A 16,218-nucleotide genomic window follows, 5' to 3' on the forward strand; every position below is an offset into this window, starting at 1 on the left:
CGCTTTGAGACATGTAGTGCATTTTTGTAATTCCTCCAATTATGGCATAAATACCAGAAAATGCGGAGAAGAAACAAGAATGGCTCTCAGTAGAGTGCATTCATCTGCCAAGGCCCAACATTTAATTCATTCAAGCCCAAGTCAATATCAAACTCAATAGCCCTGTATGACTCTAAATTTTAAACCACCCGTAACTGCCTGACCATAATTTGAGATCACCAGATCTGTAGCAGTCAACCACAAGGACAACAAAACAATGCAGACGGAATCATGATTTCCATTATGTTGTGGAAAAAACATGGCTGTATTAGGATCTGCATCAAATTGTACCCACTCATAGATACCAGCCAATCAAATACACTTGATGTTTTTCATCAAGATCCATGCATCATTCATTGAACATTTTATGAAAACAATCTTTGTCTAGATCCACACCAAAATTTTAATGGGATCTATTCTGGACCAAGACCCACGTTTCATACAAATTTGTTCTGCAATTTTTGTATAATCCTGCTGACACACTATACTGGATGAAAAATGACACAATGTCTCTGTCTGAAGTGGACAATTGTAGGGGAAGATGAGTAACAACTGAAACAATAACATATTTACATCATGGTTATGCGTTTAACATGGCCGACTATGAAAATTTAGGGTCGACATTATCCCAATTATATTAAAATTACACTTAAAACATACTACTAGTATCACTTTAACCTTACATATATTTGTTAGAAAACAAATATTTCTATAACATTATATCTATAACACTTATCAAATCTTAAATAAGTTATCATTAATCATAAGGTCTTCATGCACAAATAAAGGATGAATAAGTGGTCACCACCATCATCACCCTGTCGTCTTTCATCTGTAGTACTGGCACACATACGATTTGTTTATGTGGGAAAAACAATGTGCAAGCCGTGCCTTCAGCCTTCATGGAGACGTGCTCAGGCAATTCCAAAAACATTAGGAAACCAACACAAGGTGTACGTAAGTGAGCTAGACAGCTTTTTAAAGTCATTCATGTGATGATATTCACGATTATCTTTATTCACCGGATTCCCACAACGACATTTCACCACAATCGACTTATTGAGAGTGTTTATCTCATGATTCACAAATGGATGATTGTCCCATCCCTGGTTTAACATCAGAAGTTGTCCACTCAGAGGTATCTAATGAGAGAATTTTTAAAGGTACCCCCAAATCAAACTCCTTTATGACCACATGTTGGTGTCACCAGTGCGCAATGAGGGTAAAATGTGACACTGACATCACTGTCACTAGATGAAATACGGTATCCAGGATGTGAGGAAGGCTAACGTATCTGCTTGTGATCAAACCAAAACCACCTTCTGAGCAATAGAGACATTTACATTTGTAGTAGCAATAAAAGACTTAGTGTAACATTATCTTTCTGCATCTTAATCAGTTTAAATATAAAGGGGTGACAACAGTGCTTACTTCCTTAAAATTCCAAACCAAACATTAAACATACTTTGACAAAGCAATGATATATGTTGCACATTCTGAGCAAACACTGATGTCACATTCACTCTTTTTCTCCATTTATATATTTCATCTGGGTGTAATCAATCCTAAACAAATAACACATTTTATTTATGAGTAAGCCATGAATTCAGAAGAGTATGTAAAGTGTAAGAAAAATTGGGCTGAGCAAACTCAAACAAAAACAAGGACCACACAAATCCGACGTGCACCACACCTAAATATCTCCAGCAAATATGAGCAAAGTCAATTTCAGCCGGGGTCGTGCATGGTGATGCTCTCTCTGATATTGTAGTGGTCATGGTCTGTGTGTATGTGCTGTGGACGTTGAGTGGATCCAGCCAGGGGTGGAGTTGGGATGGGGGGCTGCTGGATGGGCCGAGGGTTTCTTTGAAGTCTGGATTCCAATTAAACCCCTGACTGAGTTCTAAGCGCAGAAGAAAAATGACTGAGGTACATGACATGGCCAGGTCCCCTCATCCAGCCAAGCCTTTCCATTTTGGCCCCTTTGTCTCCCTGCAGCTCCTAATATTTATGATCGCCCCTCCTGACATAACCCTCGCGTCAGGCCTACTGCCAGCCCTCTCCACCACCTACACCACCCCAATTGAAAAAGAAAAAACAAACAAAAAAAAAACACTGGAAGGGACTTGAAAAACAAGCGGAGGGCCAGAGTCAGACCCTGAGGTTTCACTGCTCAACGCAACATAAAGAATATTTGCAATATAGAAAGATGAAGTGAAAGAAGAAGCGGAAGAGGTGGAAGACAAAGAAGAAGATGGATGGAGAAAACGGAATGACCATTTAGGATGAAATACTCGTGAAGCAAATATAAAACAAAACATTTCAAAAACATGTGAAAGGTTCACTGACAATGAATATCACCATCAGTCTCAGGCCAGTCCTGTACTACCTTCATGGACACTGACTCATTTCCCTTTTTATGCTGTAAACACTTTCCTGTAAGCACTTGCATCCTGTTAGCCAACGTGAAAAAATGCAAGAATAAATACTAAAAAAAGAGCAGATCAACCACAGTTAACACTTACAGAAGACACTTTTTTATGTCGATAACAAAACAAAATCTTTGTCAAAAATACAGAAAATGTAGCCGTGGCACTTTTGTAAGCTTATTCTGCTTTTGAGAAGAATTTTCCTTGAAAACACGCACAACTAGCATGTGTGATGAAACATTATCATTTTACTCGACAAAGCCATACAACAGCAGTAATTTGGATCTCGGCAGCTGGTCCTTGGCGGTGAAAAGAGATGTATGGAATGGGGATCTAGCACAATGCCAATTTACCTTAGACAACACCATGATACACCTTACAAAATCCAGTATCTGTCTGCTACTCCACACAGTTTTGTTTTCTCTTGAAAAAGTGATGGTAAAAACAGTGAAGGTGCACCTTAGCTGGGGGACATGTTTTTGTTGAAAGCGAATGGAGAGAAATGGTTGATTTCAGAGGTATCAGTCCTGCAAGGCAACCGCAGGCAATTCATACCGTACCTGACACTGTGCCTAAAACACACTGCAGTTTCTCTGTTTTTTATTTCTGCACCTTTCGCACATGAATTCCATTCACTCGAGCACTCTGAACAACACACAGCCGATAAGGATACATACTCCATAATTCATTCAGCATTGAATTTCATTTCCTTTTCTCTTTGTTTTTTTAAAACATACACACTGCACACACCCTCGCTTCGTACCACACAGACGTACAAAGTGCAAAAGCGCACGCATGTATTGTTTCCCCTTTCGAACTGAGAAGTCAAACATATAACAACTCAAATACACAAACTAAACACACAAACATGCTCCGGAATAAAATATTGAAAAGTGCCACAGACACCTGGTCAAATACTCATACGATTCCCAAAGGAACTACCACGAATAACTACTTCCTGCGGGAGAGAAAAAAAAATGGAGGCAGCAGGATTCGAGCAGAAAAGAAGAGGTTTATATGATGTCTGTTCCAAGCAGAGATGGAGCGGGAGATGGGACGAAGCAGGAAGGGGTTAAGACCGTGAGCCAGCAACCTTTTATCACACTGGAGGGAGACAGGGAGCTGAGAGGCACAGAATGGTAAATATTTCAAGATGATAGGTGACATAAACAAAAGGTTTACTCTCATTCCCACTTTTTAAGTTGCAAAATTTGGGGCTGGTAATTCATAACCGCAGCCCTCGCTGACACACTAATACGGCACTGAAGAATAGGACCCTGCAACGCAACACAGGAAAAATATTCCCCCCATAAGTCTGTTTCCTCTAAAAGTCAGCAATCCTGATCATAAAAGCATTAAGGTTTATTTGTTGAGCGTCAATAAAAAAATGCATAAACTGACAAAACAGCAAATTTATTGTTTAGACCTGCAACTAATGATCATTTTCATTGTTGACTAATTAATCGATTTGTTGTTCAGACTATATAATTTCAGAAAACGGTGACAAATGTCAATCAGTGTTTCCCAAAGGCCAAGATGACGTCCACAAATTCTTTGTTTTTTGCACAACCCAAATATAATTATTTATAATATCAGATAATGAGTTTGATTCATTGATTTTTCTATCCAAATAATTACTCAAATCTATCTATTTGATAACTAATGATTATTGGACTAATTGTTGCAATATATTTATATAATATATGTTTTTTTTTAAGGTAAGTTACATACTTACTCACTAGGTCAAATAAAGCAATCATCAGCCATGAATCGATCAATCCTTCAAACTTTCTTTGATGTTTTTCTCACCTAATCACATCTCTTCCCCATCTGATTCTTGAGTTCTGTCCTCTACACGTTTGAACTTTTTAAAGAATTTTTTTTTTTTAGTTCCTACAAATGAATCCTTTTCCTGTCTCCAAAGCCGGGCCTCCTCCCTGTCAGAGACACAGCACTCGGCCTCTGCTCCATGTCAGTGAGCAGTCTGTCAGTGCGCCTGTGAAAGCCAGATAACCCTTTGATGGAGAGTACCAGTGGTTATTGTTGTCTGTACCCTCCACCTTCCCTCCAACACATATGAAGATTTATTGAAGGAGAGGGCTGAGCAGCGGGAGCCTGCACTAACATGGCAGGCCACGATGGCAACAGGAAAGGAGGCAGGAAGAACAGAGGCAGGAGGGAGACACACCAGGGGGTGATGGGAACTCCTCTGACCTGCCTGTGGAGGACACAATGCTCAGGTAGGGCCGGCCATGATTATCCGGCTGTTTGAGCAGGACAAATAATGATGGGAGCGCTCTTGCTGCGTGTCTTCCTCTCTAACAAAGGACGAACAAGTTCAACAAAAGAAAGCCAAAGAAGAGGCATCTTGAAAATCTTAAAGGAAATACAAAAGCGGAAAGTTACTAGAAAAACTGAGTGGAGTCAGTACATATATTAAAATGCAAAAAGTAGCCGCAGTACAAAATGTTTATTTTTCTGATACAATTATAAAACCTTGAATCTAGATTTCCTTTTTTCCAAAACGGCAGTAATAATCAGTCAAACCCATAATTACACTGATTATAAGTGTTAGAGGACAACAGTGTAGCATTTGGGTGAACAGGCCAGATGAAGGAGGGGTGTGTCGAGAAAATCATGATGTATTTGTGGCATTTTCTGAGCTGCTTTCTACCACAATATCACAATTAAATACAAGTATGTTCAATATAAACAAAATAATTGGTACTTCCAGGTGAAAATAATAACATGCAAGTGCAATAAAGTTGGTGTCCTTTCAATATGTGCACGTTTGACTTCTCAGTGAAGCTATAAACCGATGCCATGATATCAGGTAACATAATTGGATCTGCTATTAGTCATTTTCAATTTCCGCCTGTGTTTTGCATCATGCAATCTCATAGAGGTTTTCATACATTTCTAACATAAATTCATGTTATTGTGGCTTTGAAATACAAATAGGTGGGCGAACTGTTTCAAAAGCATAGTAAAGCAATGCAAGTGAGTACTGAGAGAGATGAGACAGAGAGACTGACCGACAGACGCAGACAGACAGAGAGGAACGGAGGAGGAAAAATTCGCATCAGCAACTCATAGTGCCCTCTTCTGCTCGCAAGCTGTATGATACAGGTAGCTTTTCTGCCTTTTGATAATCCCCCCCAAAAAAACAAAATAAAACACAAGTGTAAAGCACCTCATGCGGAGAAAAAGTCCTGCTTCTTTCTTTCTAGTCCTGCATATTACATGACAATTGATTCCTTTATTTATATACATGATTAAAAAATAGAAGTTTCTCATGTATCTGCCTGTATCCAATCCAAAAACCTCGAACATCATCTCCATCCTGGACCACATATAATGATTTCAAGACACAGTAAACAGGGACTCCATAAACTGTGCGACTGTTACCATTAAAAAATAAATGGCTGCCATGAGCCTGCACCGACGCTGACGTGTGACATGCAGGTCGTTGCACAAAACTGGGCCCCAATAAAAATCCATTTGCACAAAAAAACGCGCCGGCATTTGGTGTATATTTCAGTCGGTGGATCGCGCTATCTGCCTCCAAAATCAGCTCGAAATACAGAGAGAGGTGGCTACACAATCATCTCTATAGCCTGGACACCCTGGAGCTTCGGCTCAGTCCAGAGGCAACACTAACCCCAGCTGAGCGACAGCAGTCAAAACATTCTGGACCCCATGAAATACGTGTAGGACTGAACATCTGTGTCCTTCTGTTTGACTACCTGTTTGTGTCTCCGTATATAAATCAGAAGATTGTCAATCAAAATAGTTAGGTTATATGCGATCCACATTTTTTTAGTGTAGCATTGATTATGGATTTAAAGCTACTGATGTGGAGAAAGATAATATTACTTACATGTACACATCTACAGGCCCAATAGCTTACACTAAACTGATTAAAAAATACATAAAGACTGAAAAGCGTCAATAGATTGTTAATTATCAGAAGGGATAATGTTTCATTTTATATAACATTTATCACTTATCTGGTTAATTTTGTACAGTCAATATAACAGACTCTCATGGATATATATTCTGCTCATGTAAAAAAATAAACACATTGTTATTGTAAATGGCGCAAAGAGATGGAAAATGTGTGGCTATTGAAGTTCTTACACTGAATAGAACCTATTGTGTTAGTGAACCTTCATTGTGTCTGCATACAAAGACGACAATATATTGGCACACTTGCGGAGAATACAGTATCCTACATGTATGAGTGGGGTCCTCTTCCACTGAAATGTTAAATGTGTACACAAGAAAACCGATGGCGACCAGACATCTGTGAGGCTGTGAAATGATGACCCATTTTTAAACCCATATTTGATTACCTGGTTTTATTAAAATTGGATCCAAAGAGACCCGTTCCCCATTTGAATTTAATGAAGGCTGTGTGGCTGACAGGAGGCTTTTGATTTATACACTGTTATTAAATCCGACAAGAGAGCCAGCCAGGTAAGCAGGCAGGCAGGCAGGCAGGCAGGCAGGAGGTGGAGAGGAGACAGAGAGAGAGGGAGAGAGAGCAGGACCCAGAATCCTGGCCCTGCACCAGGCACAGCTAGACTCCGAGTCCAACAGCCCTCCTCTTCCTTCAGCCAGTCCCCCCCACCTCCCAACCCACCCCCTCACCTGCTCCACTCTGAGGAGTGCAGGAGCAGAGAACAGCCAAGGACACATGCTGTGTGGCACCCCTCTCTCACATCCCTCTTCCTCCTCTGATACCTCTTCCATTATTCATATTAAAATACAGACTGATATAAGGATGAATAATAAATGCAGTCAACACAAAACAAAAGCTGGCAGACCAGTGCTGTCAGGGTGGTCACTTGATAGAAAATGAAATTGTATTGTGTCTATTCGTCTTAACGAAGGGTTATATTCACGACGTAAACAAATTAAAAATGTCAGCACTTATTCTGAATATTCCTCATATTTCTTGTACTTCAGATGAAAATATTTTCCTTTTTGTTTAATTATGACGAATTATAGTTAATTATATGATATATCCTCACAGGAATATTGAGAGTCTGTTGATTGTAATTCAACATACTGAATTTATCAAGAATGGCTGGTGCTGCAAAATATGAAAACATACAAAAATAAAATAAAATAAATAAATAAATAACAAAAATTAATTTTTAAAAAATCAATTCTAAATGGAGCTTGATAACTCGTGGTTTTTTTGGAAGGAGTGTGAAACCTCCAGGAGCCCTGAGTGTATTTCCTCTTTGAAACTTCAAAGCCAAAGTAGCTGTCGAAAACACATCAGCACACTTACTGCAGGAGATACTCACACTTACAATCCTGGGCTACACTGCTACTAAAAATCAGAACGCTCACCTCGGCTAAGACACTGGCCAGAGCCTTTCATGACAGAGACAGTATCAAAAAGATAAATAAATAAATAAGGCTTTCTGTGATTTGCCTTCCAGGGTTCAGAGATGAACATGTGGAAGCACAAAGAATGGCTGTTCTACCTCCAGCTTCAGGAGCAGTGGGTGTTTGAAGCTGCCTGTGCTGACTGACTGTCAGCGTTTTCCTGGAGGTGAGTGTCCAGTGGAAGGGATAACTACCGGCCAGACACACTGACTAGACATTTACTCAATACGGAGAGTTGAATAAATTATTATACAGTAGCATCCCCTTAAAAAAATTGGCAGAAATCATGAGAGTGAGAAGACAAAAACGTTCAGGGGAAAAGTCTATCAGATTTCAGACCAGTGTGCCTCTTTTAAGCTGATTAGATAAGTGCCTTTATCTTTAAATGTGCTTTCTATAAATGCTGTCATTTATTCCAAGCATTTCAGACAGCATGAATCAAAATGTCCGTGATGTTTGCTTAGTGATTAATATTGTGAGGATTTGTCATGCACTGTCTCACAATTAATATGGGTTCAACACACTGAATGTCTGCCTGAATATCTATTATAAAAAGAAAAACGGGTGAGGATTGCATTTTGTTTTTAATGTTTTGCTCAAGCAGAGCACTGCTGTCATGCCTGCTTTTTTCAGGATGTCAGACAAAAAGAGAGGAGAGATGGAGAGGGAGGGATCCTGGAGGATGGGAGGTGGTGGTGGTGGTGGTGAGGGGGGGGTGGAGAGAGAGGAGAGATGGAGGGGCTGCTGACATGCACTTGTCTCCAATCTCTTCGAATCCATTGCACAATTCATCTGCTTTGTCTCTACTGCCACGGCTGAGGACAATCAGACCAGACGCCCATTAGATTCCTCATACTGCCCCCCTATGCACACCCACCCACCCCACACACACACCCCCCCTTTACCCCTCTCTCTCTCCCCCAACACCTTTTTTTCATGTGACATGCTGACTGAAGGAGAGGCAAGGCAATTCACAAGCCTCCCCCAAATGGGGAAATGTCAGGAAGGGAACCCACATCAAAACCATGTTGTCATGGAGATACAGTATGGTCCAGAAATTACAGACTAACACATGAGCACTCAGGATATACAATCTACACACACACACACACGCTTTTATGCACACACTGGTAAATACATTTGCTTTGTGGATTTTTTTCTGGCAAACAATACATATACAGTATACAGCAGAAGAAAGAGAAGAAGGCTTTTGTCTCCCAACACAGATTTTTTTTTTGTCCTCCACTAAATTTCCCTCCTCGACTGCATGTTTTTAGGTGAGTGTGTTTGAATGGAGGGATAAAACCGGCGATAACATTTACCAAAAATTCATATTGAAAACATTGTTGTCTTATTTTGAACACATAATTTTGTGAGCACATGTACACCTTAATTCTGGTCAAAACAAACATCGTGTTCAAAATGTATATTACATTTTAAAAGAATTTCCAGGAAGAATTCTGTTAAGAAAATTTAAATTTCAAATACAATGTAATTAATATATTACCTTTCCCACAAAAAATTCAACCTCTCTTTCTTAAATTATGGATTTCATGGCAGGGAATAAAAATGTCTTTATCAACACGATGTTTTTTTAATAAAAGTAAAAACCTGCATCCAGTAAGCACCATTATATTAGGACCTTCAATAACAGTGATATCGACTCCGATGCTTAACACGGATGTGTAAATGCTTCCGCTTCGGGGAAACTCTACAACAGGGTCACGTGACCACCGTGCACATCCGCGGTAGCCATTCCACAGCCGACAGTGTTATCAGACAAACAGCATCCCTGGAACGCTTGGCATTTCGATGATCTCTTCTCACAAAAAAAAAAGGCAAAAAGAAAGAGTGAAGTGAGGAAGAAGATAAAAAATGTGCTCTTTCACCCCACTTGTTTAGGAGGCTGCCAGCACTTTGCTTCAGCTTTTGAGCAGAACTAGACCAGCTCTGCCCTAGTGCAAGAGGATCCTCCATCCCAACAGCCATATTACATACGCTACCAGGCCTCGCTGGGGTCACTTTATTGAGGTTACTCTGCTCTGCACTACATAAAAAAGAGGAGATTGAGGGATATTAATGGTAAATGTGGCATAGTTACTGCTGTAAAACCCCTTCTTTGCCCTCCCTTTTTTCTTTGTTTGGCCAGAGGAGCTGAAGGCTTAGGGATAAAGGTACTGCTCAAATCATGAGACAGGGATAAAGCCAGGGAGAGATAGCGAGCTCTGACCCAACGACAGAGCAGTGGATAATTAAAACACCCAGGGCCCCCGAACTGCCCTCATCCATCTCTCCCTTCTTTTTCTCTCCTTTTCCTTCCTTTCGCTCACAGACTTAGCCTCTCTCTCTCCTCCCCGAGAAAAACACAAACACATTCTTACATTCTCAGATAACAAACCATACAAGACGACACAAATGCATATCGAGATGATGTCGGATTTCTAGCAGCGAGATCCGCCAATGACTGGTCCTCTGGGTAAAATCTACAGAAGCAGAAGCACACATCGGTCCCACTGGCTCTGCGCGATCTGTTTATTTTTCATTTTTACATTTTTAAGGATCATGAATGATTCCTGTCTTTATCTGATTACTCCCAGACAGTCTGCCTCCACTGCCTCATAAAAAAGCACAAAAGGATAGAAGACAAAATGGCACATAACCATGTAGTCCGTTTAATTTAACAAATGTCCTTCTGCCGCTGCTTATATTTCATTCATTTCATATTACATTCATCCCCACATTAATATCAGTGCAGTTTATATGGAAAAATAAATCTGGACTGAGGATATTATTATTTACAGGAGGCAGTAAATGAGTTGGCTTTTCAACTGGAATATATTCATTCTGTTTGGACAAACATCAATTAAAGAGGAACTGAGAGGAAATTAACCAGAACGTATAAGAAAGGGATGCATGCCAGAGAGAAGATCAGAGAGTTTCTCCACACCACCATGAAGAAAGAAAAAAAAGCAGCCATGTCTGTATATCATCTACGTATATAACAACCAAGCGAGGGACAGGGCATGTGTGCGTCTGATGTGTATGTGCCTGTCTGCTTATGTCAGGTGATCACAATGTTCCAACTATGAATTGCAGCTGCTAGCCGTGCTCTCAGGCAGGCCACACTGCCCTCTCTTGGTGGCTCAACAGAAATGCTGCTGGAGTCTAACAACAGTTGGAACATCAATTTGGGTCTGTTCTTCTACCTTTCATGCAATGTAACACTCAGAAAAACGAGAGCAAAAAAAACAAAAAAACTGATCTGTGTCACAAAACCGGTGCATGCGACTTCCTCGTGATTTACTCTTACAAATATTTCCTTTGCTTTTATATTTGATGAAGTGTGACTGACTGGATGGGCTGGTTAAAACAGAACTGGCTCCATATGTCATTTGTGTGGTCGTTGACCTAGCACGGCAGAGCTGCACAGCATCCTATGAACAGCCCGTGAATGAGGATGTGTGAAAGCAGTGCTGTGACTGGGGAATTGCAGCTCAAGAGAGGGGACCCCCACACATTGCCCAGACTGAAGTCATTACCGGCGGGGCCTTTGATTTCCACATGCAAAAACCTCAGGTGGAAGACCAATATGTTCCTCCGCTGTTGTAACGGTTTCTACTGCTGTGTTCATGTGGTATGGCTGCGTGACCATAGCGGACCGACTCAGAGAGAAAAAGGGCAAAGTGCGAGCACTGATGAATTTTGAATGTGTTGAAGATGATTTATTAGAGCACTTAAAAGAGCTGTAGGATGTCCTTCACACCCAGCTCGCCCTCTAATAGACCCCCGCGTGAAATGATACCATCTTCACTTACCATGGCACTGTTTACAAAGTCAGGGGGAATTTTTTCATACACTTACAGTATATTTCCTAAATATATGATGGTTATGGTGTATCTGTATTGTATGTGGTTAATACTAAGGGTGAATCATTGCTCAGAGTCTGTCTGCTTGCTGCTTGATTAAGATTTTGTTCGGCTGCAGCTAAAGAGGCCAGGAGAGGGGTCAAGGGGCGTGAGAAAAAAATAACCTGCTGCTCACTGACCCACTTGGTCAATGGCGAGGTTTGTGTGGCTGATATATCAGTGACTTTTTTCTTGACTCAGACAGACAAATACAAGTCAAACAAATGAACATAAACCTAAATAATACTTCCTTATTTACACAGCGTTTTGCCTTATTTAGCGTCAATGCCTACTCATATAATGTTTTTTCTTATATATTCTCAAAATATAATAGGTGAAGCCTGAACCGTCCCTTTAAATAGAGTAACCAGAAATTTTAAAAAGAGTAGTTCATCACTAAACATCATATATGCCAGCAGTTTTATGCAGATATAAAACAAATTTTTCATAATTAGTTAATACAGTCATAGTTTGAAAAAATGAGCCACACAGTAAATGTCTTATAGAGTATTTCCAATTGCTTTCTTCATTCAATAGGTAAAATATTTGTTTACTTCCAAACAAATTTAAAACATATAAAACAAAAGGCTGGTGTGTATTTTAACGGGCAAGCAAAAATCTACAGCTTGAAAAGTATAAAAAAAATTATCTAAAAAGATTCTATAAAAAAAGAAGAAGAAAAATAGGAGAGCACGAATATGCACATATATCAGCTTTTTTATACAGACACCAGTGAACTCACAGTGTCTCCAAATTGAGTGAGGGGTACCCACTGGCATCTGCCACCCATCATGGCATGCAGTGGCATTCAGTAGTGCAGCTCCCTGCACACCTGACTCTAGCAGAGAGGGTTAAAGTCAGCGACAACGGATCTAGCAGCTTTAGTCCCCAGAACAGCCAGCTTACACAGATAAGTGGGCCAGGCTGGATAAGCCTCACTAAAGTATTCTATTACAGTGCCAATTACCCCTTGGTAAATAATATGGGGATGTAGAGGAAGCTACTGACAGGAAGTGGAATGTGTACAGAGAGTCTAAAATAATCTCCTTTTTTTGTTTCCCTAAATAACATTTTAAGTCCCACACATTTTAATGCAAAACATAGGACACGTTTTTTGGGGTTTTTTTCTCAGAGAAAAAGTAGTTTTATTGCATATTCAACCATGCATGGCTCATGAAATCAGGCAGGCGATCACAGCCAGAAAGTGTTTCATCACACTAGCCCAGTGCAGCCAAGCCCGCTGTGGTCAGGCCTGAGTCAGGCCCTGGCTGGCTGCTCTCCAGTGGGGCCTGAGCAGCCTCTCACAGCAGACACCCAGAAACTGGGTTCTCTAATAGGGACAAATTGGCAATGTCTGTGCGGGCCGGTGCTGTGTGCTAGGAGCTGTGAATTGATAGTGATGCCTAATGATCCCCCTGGGTAGATCAATACCAATAATCCTCTTTCCCGCCTATCCTCCTCATTGACTATAGAGAACCTGGAGGAGCTGGGGAAAACTGCAGCCCAGAGTGACAGGGCCAGGAGTTCAAGGCAAGGGCTCCAACTCTTGCACATGCACGTAAACTTTCACTGTCCACACATACACACATAAGAGTAGACAAAAGCGAAAACAGGGGCCAACATAGGCATTTCATCACCTTCCTCAGACGCTAACATAATATTTAAAGACCACAGAAAACTCCAACTTTGGATCACAGCTGCAGATTTGGGGACAAGGAAACACAAACACCCAGAGAGTCAAATAAATACACATGCATTCCCCTCTACCAGCAACAATAATCACACACAACAACAAACCCCACAAACTGTAAGAATCAAATCAAAGCTGTACTATTCTAATGTACTTGGTGATCGATATTTATTTTCTCTTTATGCATTTATTAGTGTGTTCAATTTCACTGGCCAGCGGGGCCTACTCTATATCAATTATTTTTAAAGCACTGTAGCCACAGGCTCCCAAAAACTTCAATTGAGATGTGGTTTGTAACAAAGCAAATCTGTTCAGTAATGCAATTACACAACATATTCAATATTTTGCTCGGTGTGCTGTTTAACAACCAAATACTCAATCCTGATTCACAAAATACGACTCAATCCATCTGCATCACAGCCAGGGATCAATTAATTATTTTTTTTTTTTCTGATGCGTAGAAGAGTTTGGTTACAATGAAATGTTTACATTTTTCTGATAATTAAATAATGTGTACTTCAGCAATGGAAAATCCTGCTTTTATCAGGGCATTTGAAAAAAATATTTCTTTAACTAAAGGAGCTGTGAAGCTCAGGACATGTTCAGCAGTGCAAGGGTGAGGTGAAGCATGCAGTCCCAATGGACCTCTGTGTGTGCGCGTGTCCGTGCACGTGCTTGTGTGCATGTGTATGTGTGTTTAAGCTCTGCAGTCATAAAGCCTCACATCACCTTCTTGCACCCCGTGGTCGGCAGCTGATTACTCCCACCAAACACATCCATACACTTTATCCCAGCTGTCACAGTGCATACTCATTACCCCCTGCACCAGCCAGCTGACTCCACACGGCCACACCCGCCTGGACACGGCTCTGGGGCCACACGGGGGACGGCTGGAAATCATAAACTAGAAAAATACATTTACCAATTCTCTCCTCTCTTTCTGAATTCACCATGTTACGATTATGCTGCTTTTACCATTAAAAATGTGAGTTAAGAAGACCTCTAGATGTACTTTTTGTCAGGGAAACATCTCAATATCATTTAATTTCTAAATCAACCCTTATATCTTTAAATAGTTATTTTATTTAAACTATCTGCAGATAAATCTATAAACTCCATAAATATTCCACTGACCCATCACGATGTCTTCATTAACTATTGATTTTAGTGTCAATCAAGTCAATTCCTCCACTCCAGCAAGAACTAAATCATGACCAAGTAGAAGAGACAACGATCAGGCCAGCAAAACTGAATCTGTGTAGTACATCTCAAATCGATACAAGTGGGGAGAAGTAGGGTGGTGTGAATAACGCAAAGTTTAGTGAGATGAGGGACATATCTATCTCCTCAACAAGCCCCTGTGCTGCCCTTGTCCTCAATGAGGCAGCAAGCCCAATTGTTACATGTGACTGAGGTGTGTGTGCATGTGTGTCTGTAGGTTTGCGTAGGGGGGTCTCTATCTTTGCCCGGGTGGTAGATGACAAGAGTGACACACAGCAGCTCCTGTCACACAGTAGGTGTTTCTCCATAGAGACCCAGGTGTCGTGTCTCAGATCTTTTCGGCTTCATAAAAACACTGCTTTAGCCAGTGCATCAATCGATGATATAGTACTCCATCCGCTTTTACTGCTGCCGCACACGCCAATTTGGTGCTCTGTGTTAAAGGCCACGACAATTTAGATCAAAAGCAAGTTAAACCATACCATATTTACATTTTAAGAAAAAAAAAATATCGGGCAAATAAGACAAAAAAGATGAGGGAGTGTAAATGGACAAAATATTGCCAGACCATGATAAAAAGGGAACTGAGATGAAGGTACAGCAATCAGCCCTGTGGTCCTCTAACCTTTTTCATGAGCAGGCCAAAATGGGAACAGATCCCCTTTTTTTGACAGTCTTCACACAACTCTTCAAAAGCAAACCCCAAAAAATACAGAGCTGCAGCTCGGAAGGGACAGCTCCGATCTTTCTTTCCGTTCTTTTGTTTTTATTAAAAATCATCTTTTTTTCTGCCTTTTTTTCTGCCCTTTATTTAAAAAGTTAAAAATATCAGAATAGAGAAAAATCAATAAATCTTTTTCACAAGAAAATGAAATATAAATACAATGCATGTTTTGCCATTTTGCCAATGAATAAGAGTCTGTGTGTAACAAACTTGTGTGCTGACACCAACACTCAAGATGGTAACAGTCAAATATATATATGCAACTAAAAAATGTAAACATAATAAAGCTCAATGCAAACACAGATGTGGTGTCATAATCAAATCAAGCTGAAAAGTTTATTTTAATTAATGTCCCTGAGATGACTGTAAAAGAAAACTCATGCCAGTGTCACATCCCTACTTGTTCCTCTCTTATTTGCCCCTCATCCCCCCTGTCCTTGCCTCCCACTAAAGCAAAGTGCAGCGCTTAAACAGGAGCATTTAATTCATTACATCATTATGTCATCTCATACTAATCTGCGCAGTGGCCTCCACTGCTTTGACATGCAAATGGATTAGAAAAACGTCTGGGGAGGTAAAGGGGAGGAGGGAGGGGGCAAAACAGCAATCATCACGTCTTGTCAATGGGGTGAAAATATGCCCTGAAGCTGCTCTACTCTGTTTTTTTCTCCCGTCTCTTTAACTGTATTTTTCTATCTGTTTTTTCCCCCATCACCCCCCTCCCCCCTCCCCGGCTCTCGTCTTTTTCCTTCTCTATCTTTGTCAGCGAATGCCCCAAACAAAGCAGCGGCAAGATCACACCAAACG

At 40.6% G+C, this 16,218-nt stretch overlaps 1 protein-coding gene across 13 annotated transcripts in view; it reads right to left on the reverse strand.

The window, feature by feature from the left end:
• zfhx3b (zinc finger homeobox 3b) overlaps nt 1–16,218 on the reverse strand; it is a 349,963-nt gene that overhangs the window by 290,779 nt on the left and 42,966 nt on the right. The gene's annotated exons all lie outside the window — the stretch shown is intronic.

The sequence above is a fragment of the Sparus aurata genome, chromosome 4, assembly GCF_900880675.1.
Source record: "Sparus aurata chromosome 4, fSpaAur1.1, whole genome shotgun sequence".
Taxonomy (NCBI): Eukaryota; Metazoa; Chordata; class Actinopteri; order Spariformes; family Sparidae; genus Sparus; species Sparus aurata.